Source organism: Cibotium barometz, chromosome 2, assembly GCF_041138505.1.
Source record: "Cibotium barometz isolate CiBa-2024 chromosome 2, ASM4113850v1, whole genome shotgun sequence".
In the NCBI taxonomy this organism is placed as follows: domain Eukaryota; kingdom Viridiplantae; phylum Streptophyta; class Polypodiopsida; order Cyatheales; family Cibotiaceae; genus Cibotium; species Cibotium barometz.
In genome coordinates this window covers 28439263-28452558 of record NC_141047.1, presented here as the reverse complement: position 1 = coordinate 28452558, position 13296 = coordinate 28439263, and positions in this window count along the sequence as shown.

Sequence of the window (13296 nt, the reverse complement as noted above, 5' to 3'; positions counted from 1 at the left end):
CCTAGTAGATACTTCTCATCTTTTCACAGGTTCTCTCACATTTACAGATTCTCTTTTACAGCCTCTTGCCAAGGGTTTGTTCCCGCACACACCCTATTCACTTGTATATTTCAACACCTCCCCTCAAGTGAATAATCCTAGCACATCTGGACTCTATACCAAGTTTCCCTCTTACTTAATAGTCCGCGACCAGTGCTTCAAGTCCCTGAACTCATAGTCCTTGACACTCTCTCTCTCTCTATGTGTCCAAGGCTACTACAAGTGCCCGTGACCTTAACTAAAGTGCTCACACATACATCTACCACATGGTCTACATCATCAGTGGCTCAGAGGTGGTTTTACTCTGTTGGGGCAGGTTACATTGGGTTGTGGAGTTTTACTCTCTCTCTCTCTCAGAAAAGATAATCTAACTCCACTTTCTTAGGAGCCTCCATGAAGTTTGCCGATGTCATTCCTTCTCCACGCGATTTGCTGTAGCAGTCTCTTGCCATGTGTCCTGGCTTTTCACAGTTGTGGAAAGTGAAGGTCCTTCCTCCTACTCTGCCTCTTCCTCGTCCTCGTCCTCGTCCTCGAGAGAATCCTCCTCGCGTGAAGAATGCTTTTTCTTCTCCTGCTGTTGTTGAGTCCAACCATTTCTTCTCTTTGCCTCTGGTCTCTTGCTCTAGTAAAGCTTCTTCTAGCTCGTGTAGCTTCTTCAATTCAGGTACATTCTTTAATGTTGCTACAATGTTTTCATATTCACCTTTGTCCACACTCTTCAGAAGCACTACTGGTGTCTCATCATCTTCTACCTTTTTGCCAATAGTTGCCAGTTGTTGCTTAATGCTTTTATCTATGTTCAAGTGTGTGATTAAAGGTTCACTTTCTTTCATATCCAATTTGTAGAATTACATTAACAGATTTATCTTTGAATTTTAATTAAGCTTGTGTGCCAAACAATTTATTGAGTTCATCCCATGCATCTTTTGTCCACTGTATCCCTGTGATGTGATGAATGATTTCATCGTTTAAACTGAGTGCGATAAGTTCCAATGCTTTTTCATTCCTGCTCTTCTACTCATTTTTTTCTCTCACCTCTGGGCATTCATCTCTTCCCTCAACTAGCTCCCACAGATTTTTCCTCATGAGCAGATACATGGTTTTTGTCTGCCATGTGTAAAATTGCTCCCCATTAAATTTGGCTCTCTCTTGTGCCGTACTCATAATGATGTGAAGGAGGTCTTACCTCTTGATCCAATTTCAAGATTCAAGGGTAGTGTCTACTCTTTTACAACTCAATCTGGTGTTTAGGTGATGATTACAACAGATTTATTAGCATAAATTCACCAAAAATTTACATAAAGCCAAGGGTAACAAATCTGGTGTTTAGGTGATGATTACAACAGATTTACAACAGATTTATTAGCATAAAATCACCAGAAATTTCATTAAACCAAGGATAACAAATCTGTACGGAATGGTTGGAGTATCAAACCATCTCTGAATTACAATCTGAAGTTATAAGAATCTGTATCAGATACCCAATGGTTAATTTGAATCCTCAATTGCACCAAAATACAGTGATTAGTATTGATTAATCATTGATTAGTAAATTAATCCTCTGTTTTGTGTGCAGAAAACAAAGTTGCGGGGAGTTCAGATCTGAGGCCTTAGAGTTCAAATAAGCTCAAATTCTTTCAAGGTCATCAATAGCAATTAGTCTAGTAGAGGATTAAGCCAAGAAACACAAGATTTGACCAAACATTGAATGCTTTATCTCTGTTTTACCAAAGTCACCTGCAGATTTGATGAAGAGCTTGGATCTCATTATAGACTTGATCAAATCAAAATCTGTCTTCACCAGCCTGTAGAACACCCTTGAAAACCCCTAGGGCCAAGAGGAATTAGAGCCATTGCATCTGTAGAAGACAAGATCTCCATTTTTTGCAAAAAAAGAAGCGTTGAAAAAATTACGATTTTCTCCTGCTTACGTCGGCAGTTTGATGAAATTCTTGAGTGGCTAGCTATGGCTGCAAGCTTTTAAGATAATGTTGAGCCTAGAGGGAGAGGGAGCTCCTCCACTAGTTGGGGGTGCACAGGTTAGTTGAAAATAGACTTAAAAATGGATTAACTTTTAATTATGATTAGTAGAGTAATTAGTAAGGTAATTAGGCTAAAAAAACAGATGAAGCCTAAGCTTGGCTCTGATATCATGTTAAATTTGTAGCAATGTAATGAGCTATGGTGGATCAAATGCTAGAATCAACATCATTAACAAAGAGATTTAGACGATAATTAAGAGGTGATTAGTGAGCAATTAACTGATAGCTTAATGTAGACATGGATAATCAAAAACCAGCAAATTCGCATTAGGACCAATGCCTCAATTTATAGAGTTTACACCCAAGCATCTAATCCTTCTGACTTCTTCTTGATTCACTCCACCTCTTTTGCTTGATTCTCTCCACCTCTCCTAGAATATCTCCACACCTCCTAAATCTCCTCATGCTACCCTTTATTCTCTCCCAGTAGATACTTCTCACCTTTTCACAAGTTCTCACATTTACAGATTCTCTTTTACAGTCTTTTGCCAAGGGTTTGTTCCCGCACACACTCTATTCACTTGTATATTTCAACACAGATTCTCTAGAAATGGTTCGAGAAGGTTTGGTACATTATTATTAGCAGTCATGGTTGATGAGCTCAGACCCTTGACACGTTGGTTTGTGGCCTATTGTGTGGCCAGATCCTCTTGAGATGGTTCAAGAAGGTTTGACACACAATTAAACGAGTGACATCATTATAGAGATTGATATTCCCATGTTGGGACATGGGACGTGCGTCAGGTGGGAATAAAGATTTTGTCATTGAGTTGTGGGGCCGATCGGTGTCCATACAGTATTGGATGGGGTTGTGAGCTGCACATGTTGCTTCAAGGTCTTTTAGGACTTAATTTATGGGCTGCAGGCAGATGCAAGATGGTTGCATGGACCTAGGTGGCATCGTGCAGATGATGATAGTGGAAGAGTGACAGAGAGACAAAGGTTACTTGGAAAGCTTTGACCCGCTCATGCCTAGTTATCCATCATCATTGCAAAATGCACCCTAGCTTTGTCCCCTCTCCCCCCAAGCCAAAAAAAAAAGAATAAAGAAAAAAGAAAGCTCCTATTAGTCGGGAAAAGGCCGTCAGAATGCACAGCGGAAAATGAGACAACTGTTATGAGAAACAAAATGCAGAAGTGTAGAGAGAGAGAAGCTATATAAACTCTACTATATACATGAAGATCCGATACAAAAGTGGTGTGGGGAGCAAGGGTGGTATTTATACCACCCTATAGTGCTGGCCAACCAACCCAAAACTAGCCGACTGGGTGTGGGGAGCAAGGGTGGTATTTATACCACCCTATAGTGCTGGCCAACCAACCCAAAACTAGCCGACTGGGTGCACATGTCCGCGACCAAGAAAATGACCAGTCAATCAAGACAAGACATAGTCGGCTAGGAGAAACACACAGTCGGCCATGCAGGACCAGATCAAGTCGGCTAGCACCAAACAGTCCCCATGACCAAAACAGGGAGAAAAAACATGGAAAAAATGGAAAAATTTGAGAAAACTCTTGGGCGGACACACCCACACCAAAGGCCCTCACTGAGTAATATGTACAGACACAACCTCCTGCTGAAGAGCCTAGAGCTTTTTGATGTGCTCCCGCATCGTCAAAGACTTTGTAGGATTCATCACTCATATCTGCACGTCCAACGAAATCCACTTCATGGGTGATACCTTGTTATACAGAGAAGTCAAGTGCTGCCAAATCCCTTTGACCAACGTCATGTGTTTGATATGATTAATCACATGGGGTATGCAATTAAGGAAGATGAAAAAACGCACACGCGCATTGACACGATCCCATAACTGTGCCTGAGCCTCCCGTTCTTTTTGCACCTGTAAATCTGCTAACGCGATTGTCACCTGTACCAAATGCTGTAATGCCCAAAGATTTGGGGGGGGGAAATGCCCCAATGTCAACCAAATGTGCTTGTAATATCCAGAAAATTGGGGGAAATGCCCACATGCCAACCAAATGTGCCTGTAATATCCAAAAATTTGGGGGAAATGCCCCAGGTCTAATTGGCTGCCTAAAAATTAGGGCTTTTTTACATTGAGCCCATTTTTGGAGCATTCGACCAATTTACCTTTGATTTGCCAGGATTTGCGCACTTGCAGCTCTTACAGGTGTCAGCTGATTGTGTTTTTCACGGTGCATGTATACATTTGTGGTTTGCTGCAATATATGTATGCCATTGTGGACACTTTGACAGATTTGCATCATCGTGCAGTACACTTGCACATTTGGGACATGCATATGTATTTCTCGTGGTGAAGGAGTTCCCTTTCAGTCCATTGATTATCCTGCTATTTATATCCCGCATTCTTACGGTTTTGCTGGGCATTGCCTACTCGTGGTGACTTGTGATAGATTTGCTATGTTAACATGGCCAACAGTAACAATGACCTCTTTGGAATGCTATCTCAAGAGGACAAGCTCAATGGGGACAACTACCCTATGTGGGCTTATATGATGCGTCATGTTTTGGTTGCCAAAAATGTATGGCTCTATGTGGATGGCACTAAGGAGCGTCCTCTTGTACCTGCTCCAGCGCGGAAGGTGAAGTGATTTCCGCTCACCCTCATGTAGGTCCACCTTGTCGTCTTCTTCCTACTCAGCAACAGCGTACTTGGGATGCTAGGGATGCTCATGCCCATGCATTGATTGCTCTCTCATGCCGCAGGCATATCATTCCACACATTCGTTCTTGCACCACTGCAAAGGGTGCTTGGGATACCTTGGCGGCGTTGTATTCAGGTCGCAATGAGGCTCGTGTAGCTTACCTTCGGGGCAAGCTTGAGATTGACCGCATGCTTGAAGGTGACTCTATCGATCAGTACCTTACGCATGTGAAGAACCTACGAGAGCAGCTCATTAACATTGATGAGGTCTTCACAGATAGCTATCTTATTCAGACAGTTTTGCGTAATTTACTTGACTCTTATCAGACATTTTGTACCACTTTGTGGTTGTTGGCTGGCAATGCACCTAATGCGGTCACTTTTGACAACCTTGTGACTCTTTTGCTCAGTGAAGAGCAATCTCGTTCCAACAGGAACAACATGATGTCTGCTGAGTCAGCAATGTTTGCTGAGTCAGCAATGGCTGCTCTCTTTCGTGGGAATAGATCTGGGCCTAAACCTAGCCCATCGGATCCTCCCAAGACAGAGGACAAGCCTGAAAAGAAAAAGCGCTGTAACTATTGCAGGAAAACAGGACACACCATAGAGGAATGCAGGAAGCGTATTGAGAGTGAAAAAAAGAAGAAGCTGGCATCTTCTTCCACAGGTGCAGATCAAGCCAATTTGGCTATACATGTGTCAGCCTTGACCCTTACATCTTCATTGCCTGCAGAGATGTCTTCTGATGCCGTTGCTTTTGATGACTATGCTCTATAGTCTGTACTCCATGGTATGCATTGTCTGGCAGATGCATTTCAGGAGGGGATTTTACTTGCCCACATGCAATTGGTGATGCCTCATGGTCACTTATGCTTGTTGACCCTCATGCTGGTCTATGCTAGACGCTTTCTCTCATGTGATGTCTACTGGAGATGCCTTTTATGCTGTTTTCTCTTGCAGTGGGATTGTTTCTAAAGTGTTGACATTGTCACTTTCTCACATGTGATGTTTACTAGGAGTGCCTTTTACACACTTGGTCAGTGTTGGCTTGCTCTCATGGTTTTGACATGTCACATGTATATTATTCATTGTGGGATTATGCATCTTTACACTTGCCATACAGGCCACTGATCATGGCATCGCTAAGAGTTTACCTATCCTATCATAGCATATTGGCTGATGCCCGCCTGGAGCCCCCACTTTTTCTCCCCATTTTCAGCTTTTCCCATTGCTGAATTTTTACTTTTAACAGCCCTACCATTGCTGATTTTTCCTCATCGGATCCTCCATTGATGAGTTTCACTTTTGCAGCTTACATTGCATGTCTTGCAAGCATGACTTTTGGATCCTGTTGCCTTTACACATGCGTATATCTGCTACCTCTTCTTATGCTTATCACTGGTGCAGTTACAGAGCATTGATGTGGATTACATGTAGTTCAACTTGGCATTTGGTACTTGCCTTCAGGGAAGGTATTATGTGATGCCTCTTGATTTGATGCAGTTGATGTCCACATGATCTCTGCCATGCATTTCTGTTGATGCATTTATGTACTACTGTGCTCTAGCATTAGCACTATGACATTGGAGATTCTCCTTTTCTCTGTCATATAATGCTTGCCTTTTCCATTGGCAGTGGAGTTCACTCTTACTGTGGAGCATAGTGCAGGGCAGCATTCACAGCTTTATCACCCTGCTGCTACCCGTTCACACCATTCACTTGAGGGGGGTTTGTTGGTCATGTCCACTCCCGACTAGAGTTCAGGTGTGAACCCAGCTTACTCACAAGCACTTTTTCCCTGTGGTGACTGGACATAGGTTTTTCCCCGTATGAACACACTTATGTGTGTTGGGCACTTTGCCCTAGGCCTTTTAGTACTCACTTGTACTTTCATTTCATATCATTATTGAGTACATCTTTTCCAGCACTCTCACGTTTCTCTGTGCTTGAGGTTGTGTGTGTGTGTGTGCAGGCTAGCTTCCCTCCTACCCAACACCCATGAGTGAAGAAGGGCCCAAGCTCCAAATGCACAAGGCAGTGACGCTGTTGCATTCGGTCCGAATCCACAACAAGGCTTCCAACCTCCCCAAAGGAGGTATGGTCAAATAGAGTGGATGGTCTTTGTTGGCAGGGTGACAGAGCTGTCAATAATCTTGCTGCAGCCAAGTCTAGCCGATAATTGGAAGAAGCGGTGGCCCCTGGAGTTTCCAACTCCCACTCCCTGGGGTCCCTTTTCAGCTGGGTAAGAACGTGGTTCTCCCAAAGCCACAAATGCCACGAGGGATCATCTACATTCTCGAGAGGAGAGGGGTTGATGTGCTATCGATGGTCGTGGAATCCAACTATCCTCACTCGCTTTGGGCGGGCTGTGATATCTCCGAGGGTCCCAAGCTGTGGTGGGTTCTAGCCGCCCCTCGCTGCTGCCAACTACTGAGGCCAAAGGGAAGGGGGGGACGGCGGGAATGTAGAGCCGGAAGAACGAGAGGTGACCCAAGTTGGAGGGGGAGGCGAGGCTGCTGGAATGTGCCCAGCCAAAGGGATGGAGGATTCAATGTGGTGATCACCTTCTCGGAGCTCTCGGACACAGCCTCTCCTAGTTTATGGCTATGGAAACACACACGCGCGCGCACATATTTGTTCGTAGATAGGTGTGAGTGGGGGCCTGAGCTAATTTTTAAAAATTCAGGTCAATTTTTGGACGAGTTGATTGTGTGGGGAGAAGGGGGACAGCTATTTTAATCCTAGATAGACTTTGATAAGCTGTTTGGAAGGCTATGCCAGTTTTTTTAGATTAATTTTGAAAGACTTCAAATTTGAGGTCACTATTTGGTCAAGATGATGATGTGGTGGGTAAGGTAGGTAGAGGTAGGGGTGGGAAGTCACTGTTTGGTGAAGTGTTGATTGGTAGGGTTATACTAGTTTGACCCAGACCCAATAGAGAACAATGTTATAGCACGATTTTGCCACTTTGATATAGGACTTCACAAGAACTTAAGGTTGTTGGACCATTCAAGCAGTCATTGTGTATGAGTTCTTGGCTAATCATCTAAGTTTGATTGTCGGCAAAAATCATGTTTTGGAGGACATATGATTTTGTTATGAGGCCCTTTTTTGAGTCCATATCTCCCCGAATAAATCTTGTATTTTAGGAGGTATGATGATGAGAAAGAGAATTTATGCATCTTCAATAATAAGACATAATGTTATGTTCCCTAATTTAAGAGAATGCGTACAAGTTAGTCATAATACACATCCAAATGACTTTTCTATGTTCTATTCCCTACTTTAATAGAGTCAGTACAAGTTAGTCATAATACACATCTAAATGACTTTTTTTTAATGTTGTAGGCTTATTGTTTACTTACATGTGGGGATAGGGTATATACATCTATGTATTTGCAAACTTGACAAGTGAAAGGTGACTTGCTGATGGCCACATTTCAACAAAGTCTAGGTATAGGGTATACATCTATGTGTTTGCAAACTTGACGAGTGAAGGAACACTTGCTTTACTGAGATAAGCAAGTAATGCACGAAGAGATGAAGTATGTGGGGTAAATTTATCAAAAGACCATTGATGCTAACTTTAGAAACCTCAAGAGCATCACCTTACTATGTGAGTAGTACAGAGATGATAACGTATGGTCAAAAGCTTGACTAAAGGTGGGCAATCATAGAAGAGACAAAATGGATAATCAACCTTTAGTTTTCCCTATCTAAGCGGAATAAGTCTACTTGTGCAAAGACAAAAGAGAGGCAAGTTAGTCAATTTATATCAAAATAACCCTTACATTTGGTGGCAAGTTTGAGCATATACTTTAACCCAAGATAATGAAGACATAGGGATACTAGATGTAGAGGACACGGTTGCCTGGATGCTTAGGCTTTTGATGCTACAAATGAATTATGACAAACAAGATTTGATTTCAAATGGCATGGCTAAAAATAGGTTTTTATGTAGCTGCATGGCCATGGTTACAATGCTCTTCTTTAAGACAAGGGTAGAGCAAATGATAGTGATTAGTAGATTTATGATTTGCATATTTTGGAAATCATCAAAAGACTTTGATTAAGTACTTTTTCCACAAATTTTTTGTCAATAATATTGTTGTGGATAGTGTGGAGGAAGATGTAGCATCTGCTTTAGCTTCATCTAAAAGGGATAAAGATAAAATGATAGTATTGAGAGAGAAAGATCATTCAAACTCGATGATATTGCATTGTTATTGGTGGGGGCAAACATATAAAATCTTTGTAAAAGGGTTATCAAATAGACTTTCAAAATGTACAAAATGAGAAGAATAATGCAAGGGAGAGGGTGACCTCAAGCTCCCTGCAAGCAAACACAAACGACAACTACATAAGAGAAATGGATGACTGAATTATCTTTTATTATCTTCTCATCTCTACAACCATAACATAAAGATAAGAGTACAAACTATAAGGGAATACTCTCTTGTTGTAACATACAAGGTCGGTCCATAGTGTGAACCCGACTACATGAGCTGGCACTAAAACTATGCCATAAATCTAGTACACCAAAGTGACTCTCAGATAGCTTATAAACCATTGGCAATATATCACCCATAATCTTGCCAACCATGCTAGTGGCATAAGTGTGGAGCTGTTATCTTAGCATGTCTACCATATCCTCGCTAGTTAAGCTCAATATCTCAATACTTCCTCTCAAGTTTAACTCTATATCCTACACTCCAAGCAAGTTCTTGAAGCTACATAGGTAGAGGTAGATCCTCATTTAGAGGTCGAGGTGTAGATCAATATGGAAACATGAGTCATGGACAACAACGACAAGACTCTTAATCACAAACAAGTGGAATAGGCCACTCTAGAGGCAAGGAGATCCATAGAGGCCAAGGTGGATGACAAAGAAATCAAAATGAAAATAGTACATAATCCTATTATTATGGAAATGATAAATAAATCAAAGGAATAAAAGTGGAAATAGTATACAATGCTAATATTGTGGCAAAATAGGACATATAACAAATTAATGCTATGAAAAGAAGAATAACAAAAAAAGTGGGAAGTTGTAGCAAGGAACTATGCAGCTTCAAGTAAATACGCTGAAGATAGAAGTGAACATAAGCTTAGTTCTACAACTGCAATTTAGGAGATGTATGGTATGCTGATTTTGGTGCCTCTAACCAACCACATGACTAGCCATGGTGAGCGGTTTAGAGAAATGATGGATTTAGAAAAGCTAGGTTTATGTAAAAACGGGTGCCTCTAACTAACCACATGATCAACGATGGTGAGTGGCTTAGAGAAATGATGGATCATCTCGTGTAGCTGGAGAAATAGAGGGTGGAAAGTTTAACCTCCTAAACTTTTTCTTGCGTGGTTGGTTCTCTATGACATACTCGGGGCAATGTGATGAGTTGTCATCCTCAAGGCTTATAATTGTTGGTTTATTCTAAGTAACTGTAATGTTATCACCAATATAGTTTAGCTGCTTATGCATTGGCGTACCACTCACTACTTCTCCCACCAATCTGCTAGTGGTGGTTAACGAGTCTAGAGCTTTTGATGATCTAGTCTTCTCTATTAACTCTATTATTGTAGGGCTTGCACCATGGTATTTGTCTTCCATGAAGGCATGCTTTTTTTTTTGGATGGTAAGAGGACATTAACGAGATATGAAACAACAACATCATATAAATTGATGGTTTCCTTGAAACCCTCTCCTGCCAACCGGCTTGCAAGTTTTCTTTTAGCTAGATTGGTGGTTGGCATGTGTGACAAAGTGGCATCATCCACATCCTAAAAACAAGATTAACATATGAGGATCCAAAGTGAGCTCTATGTTTTAAAAATAGAAGAAGTACTACTTACCCCTACAAGGTGCTTTTTCCAATGGGGGAGAAAACAACCTTTAACACTACCTCTTATACAAGTATTCATCTCAATATGAAATGTTGTGTTCTCCATCTCAATAAACAAAAACATAAATTTTAAAAACGAGGAGAAAGAGAGATGTATGTTTGTAAAGTACCCTACGACCTAAAAAACCAAAACATAAATCAAAAAAAAGAGAAGGATATGTGTATGTTTGTAAAGTAATAATCGACCTAGAAGTGCGGTGTGAAAAATAGAAAAAGAATTTAAGTTTTAAAAAATAACTCCAAATAAATAAATAAAATTTAAATTTTATATAAATAATGTATTATAACCCACAATAAGAGAAATTTATTTCAATTATTGTAAGTGGTATCATCGTTTTATGAGAATCCAAATAGTTAATGAAATCTGATATTTGATATTAAATGCATAGATAACTTTGATAAATTTATTATTTTCATTATAAGTATAAATTATTATTTACTTTTTAATATAAATTTAATTTACTTTTCATTATAAGTATAAATTATTATTTACTTTTTAATATAAATTTCACAAAAGCATTAAATCTATTTTATAATCTTATATATTACTTTGTGGTGATCATTGTGTAGTTTTTCCAAATTCAATACACTCTCAAATCCAAGTCCCTCTTTCTCTCTATCTCTCTCTCTTCCTCTTCCTCTTCCTCCATCTCTCTCCCCTCTCTCTCTCTCTCTCTCCTACTGAGCAAAAGAGGTGATCGGACCGACAGGGAGGGAGGGGCTAGCTAGGAGGAAGGCCCCTCCTTCCCAATAGTCTGAGAGGGGCCAAGGGAGGGAGGGGTCGGCTGGTCCTCCCTCCCTCCCGACAGGGTAGCCGATAGGGAGGGAGTAGTACCCTCCCTCCCTCCTAATCGAGAGGGAGGGGGAGGGCCGACGAGGAGAGAGGGGGAGGGTTGGTCAGAGCCATCCCTCCCGGCACGGCTGCACGGAGGGGGGGGAGGGCCGGCAGGGAGGGAGGGGGAGGGTTGTTGGTCAGAGCCCTCCCTCCCAGTGCAGCAAGTAGGGAGGGAGGGCCCTCCCTCCCTACTTGATCGGCGGGTTGGTCAGAGCCCTCCCTCCCAGTGCAACAAGTAGGGAGGGAGGGCCCTCCCTCCCTCTCGATCGGCGGGTCGGAAGGCCGACCAACTGACCGACTAGTCCCTCCCTCTCGATGGTGGCCGTGTCAGTCGGGAGGGCCAATCACTGCCAACTTGCCCCTCCCACCCTCCCTCCGAGGGAGGGCCAATCACCGACTTGCCCCTCCTACCGTGAGGGAGGGGAGGGGCCAACTGGTTGGCCCTCCCTCCCGTTGCACACCAGGAGGGAGGGAGGGGTGACTAGGTGAGCCTCTCCCCATCCACGGGAGGGACGCAAGAGAGAGGGGCGGGGGGGAGAGGCAGCCATAGGAGGGAGGGATAGGGGGAAGAGGGGGGGGTAAGGGATAGGGGGAAGAGGGGGGGTAAGGGATAGGCAAGGTGATGAGGGGGGGTAAGGGATAGGGGGAAGAGGGGGGGTAAGGGATAGGCAAGGTGATGAGGGGGGAGAGGGTTAGGGATAACCCTCTCCCCGGAATATGGTCACCAACGACCATATTTAGGGAGAAGGGGCTAGGGTTAGGGTTACCCTAACAAGACTGTATTAGGGAGTTTGGGAGAATCCCATTACTTTAGGAATTTTCTGTTTAATTTAATTTTTGGTGTATCTTGAGCATACCAATTCCAAAGTTGTTGGAGGATGTGGTTTTAGAACCTACTCTTCTCAAAGGCTTTCCAAGGATATGTTACATGAGGTGGTTTTGACAAAATCTTAAAAGGGTTTACCGTGCCCCCCATTTTTTGATTTTGATAAATGGGAATTGGGATTTTTCCAAACTTGTTAGGTGTGTTTTTAACCCTAATTTTCCCTGAATAAGGTCATTAGGTAACCCTTACCCTAAACCTCCTCCCCCTCGAATATGGTTGTTGTTGGTGACAGTGACTATATTTGGGGCCTACGAATATGGTCACCAATGACTATATTTGGGGCCTACGACTATATTTGAGGGAGAGGGTGCAGGGGGTTTAGAGTTACACCCTGATCCTCTCCCCGCCGCTTCACCTGGCCTACCCCTCTTCCCCCCCTCCCTCTTCCTTCCCCTTCACCTACCTCTCCCCCTCCCCCTGCCCCTCCCACCGGTAGTGGTTAGGCCCTAATAATCAAAGGGAGGGAGAGTAAGGGTTAGGCCCAAACCACCACCCCTCCCTCCCCCTGCCTTGGGCGAGGGGGAGCAGACGCCCCTCCCTCCCCTCGGCCATATATGTAGTTAAAATCTTCAATCATCTTCAAAGTGTGAGTGGATCTTAAATTAAGGTAAATTATGTGGAAATTGTGCTAATGTTGTACAAATAACAAGATTTATTTAATGATCCTAGTCAAGATCCTAGTTAAAATCTTCAATCATCTTTAAAGTGTGGGTGGATATAAAGCCAATTACTAGACTAAAAAATACAAAAATCATAGGTAGTAACAAACTATCAACAACCACCAACTAGCAACAAATTTCCATGGAAGGACAATAGCCTTAAAATGGAAAAAAAGGGCCCCTGGTTGTTGTCAAGATATCTTGAGGCTCAAGAAACCCTATTTAAAGTACTAAACTATTTCACATGCTCTACACAAATGAGCTAGTTTCCTATGTCATGGAAGGAAAATAGGCTCAAAATG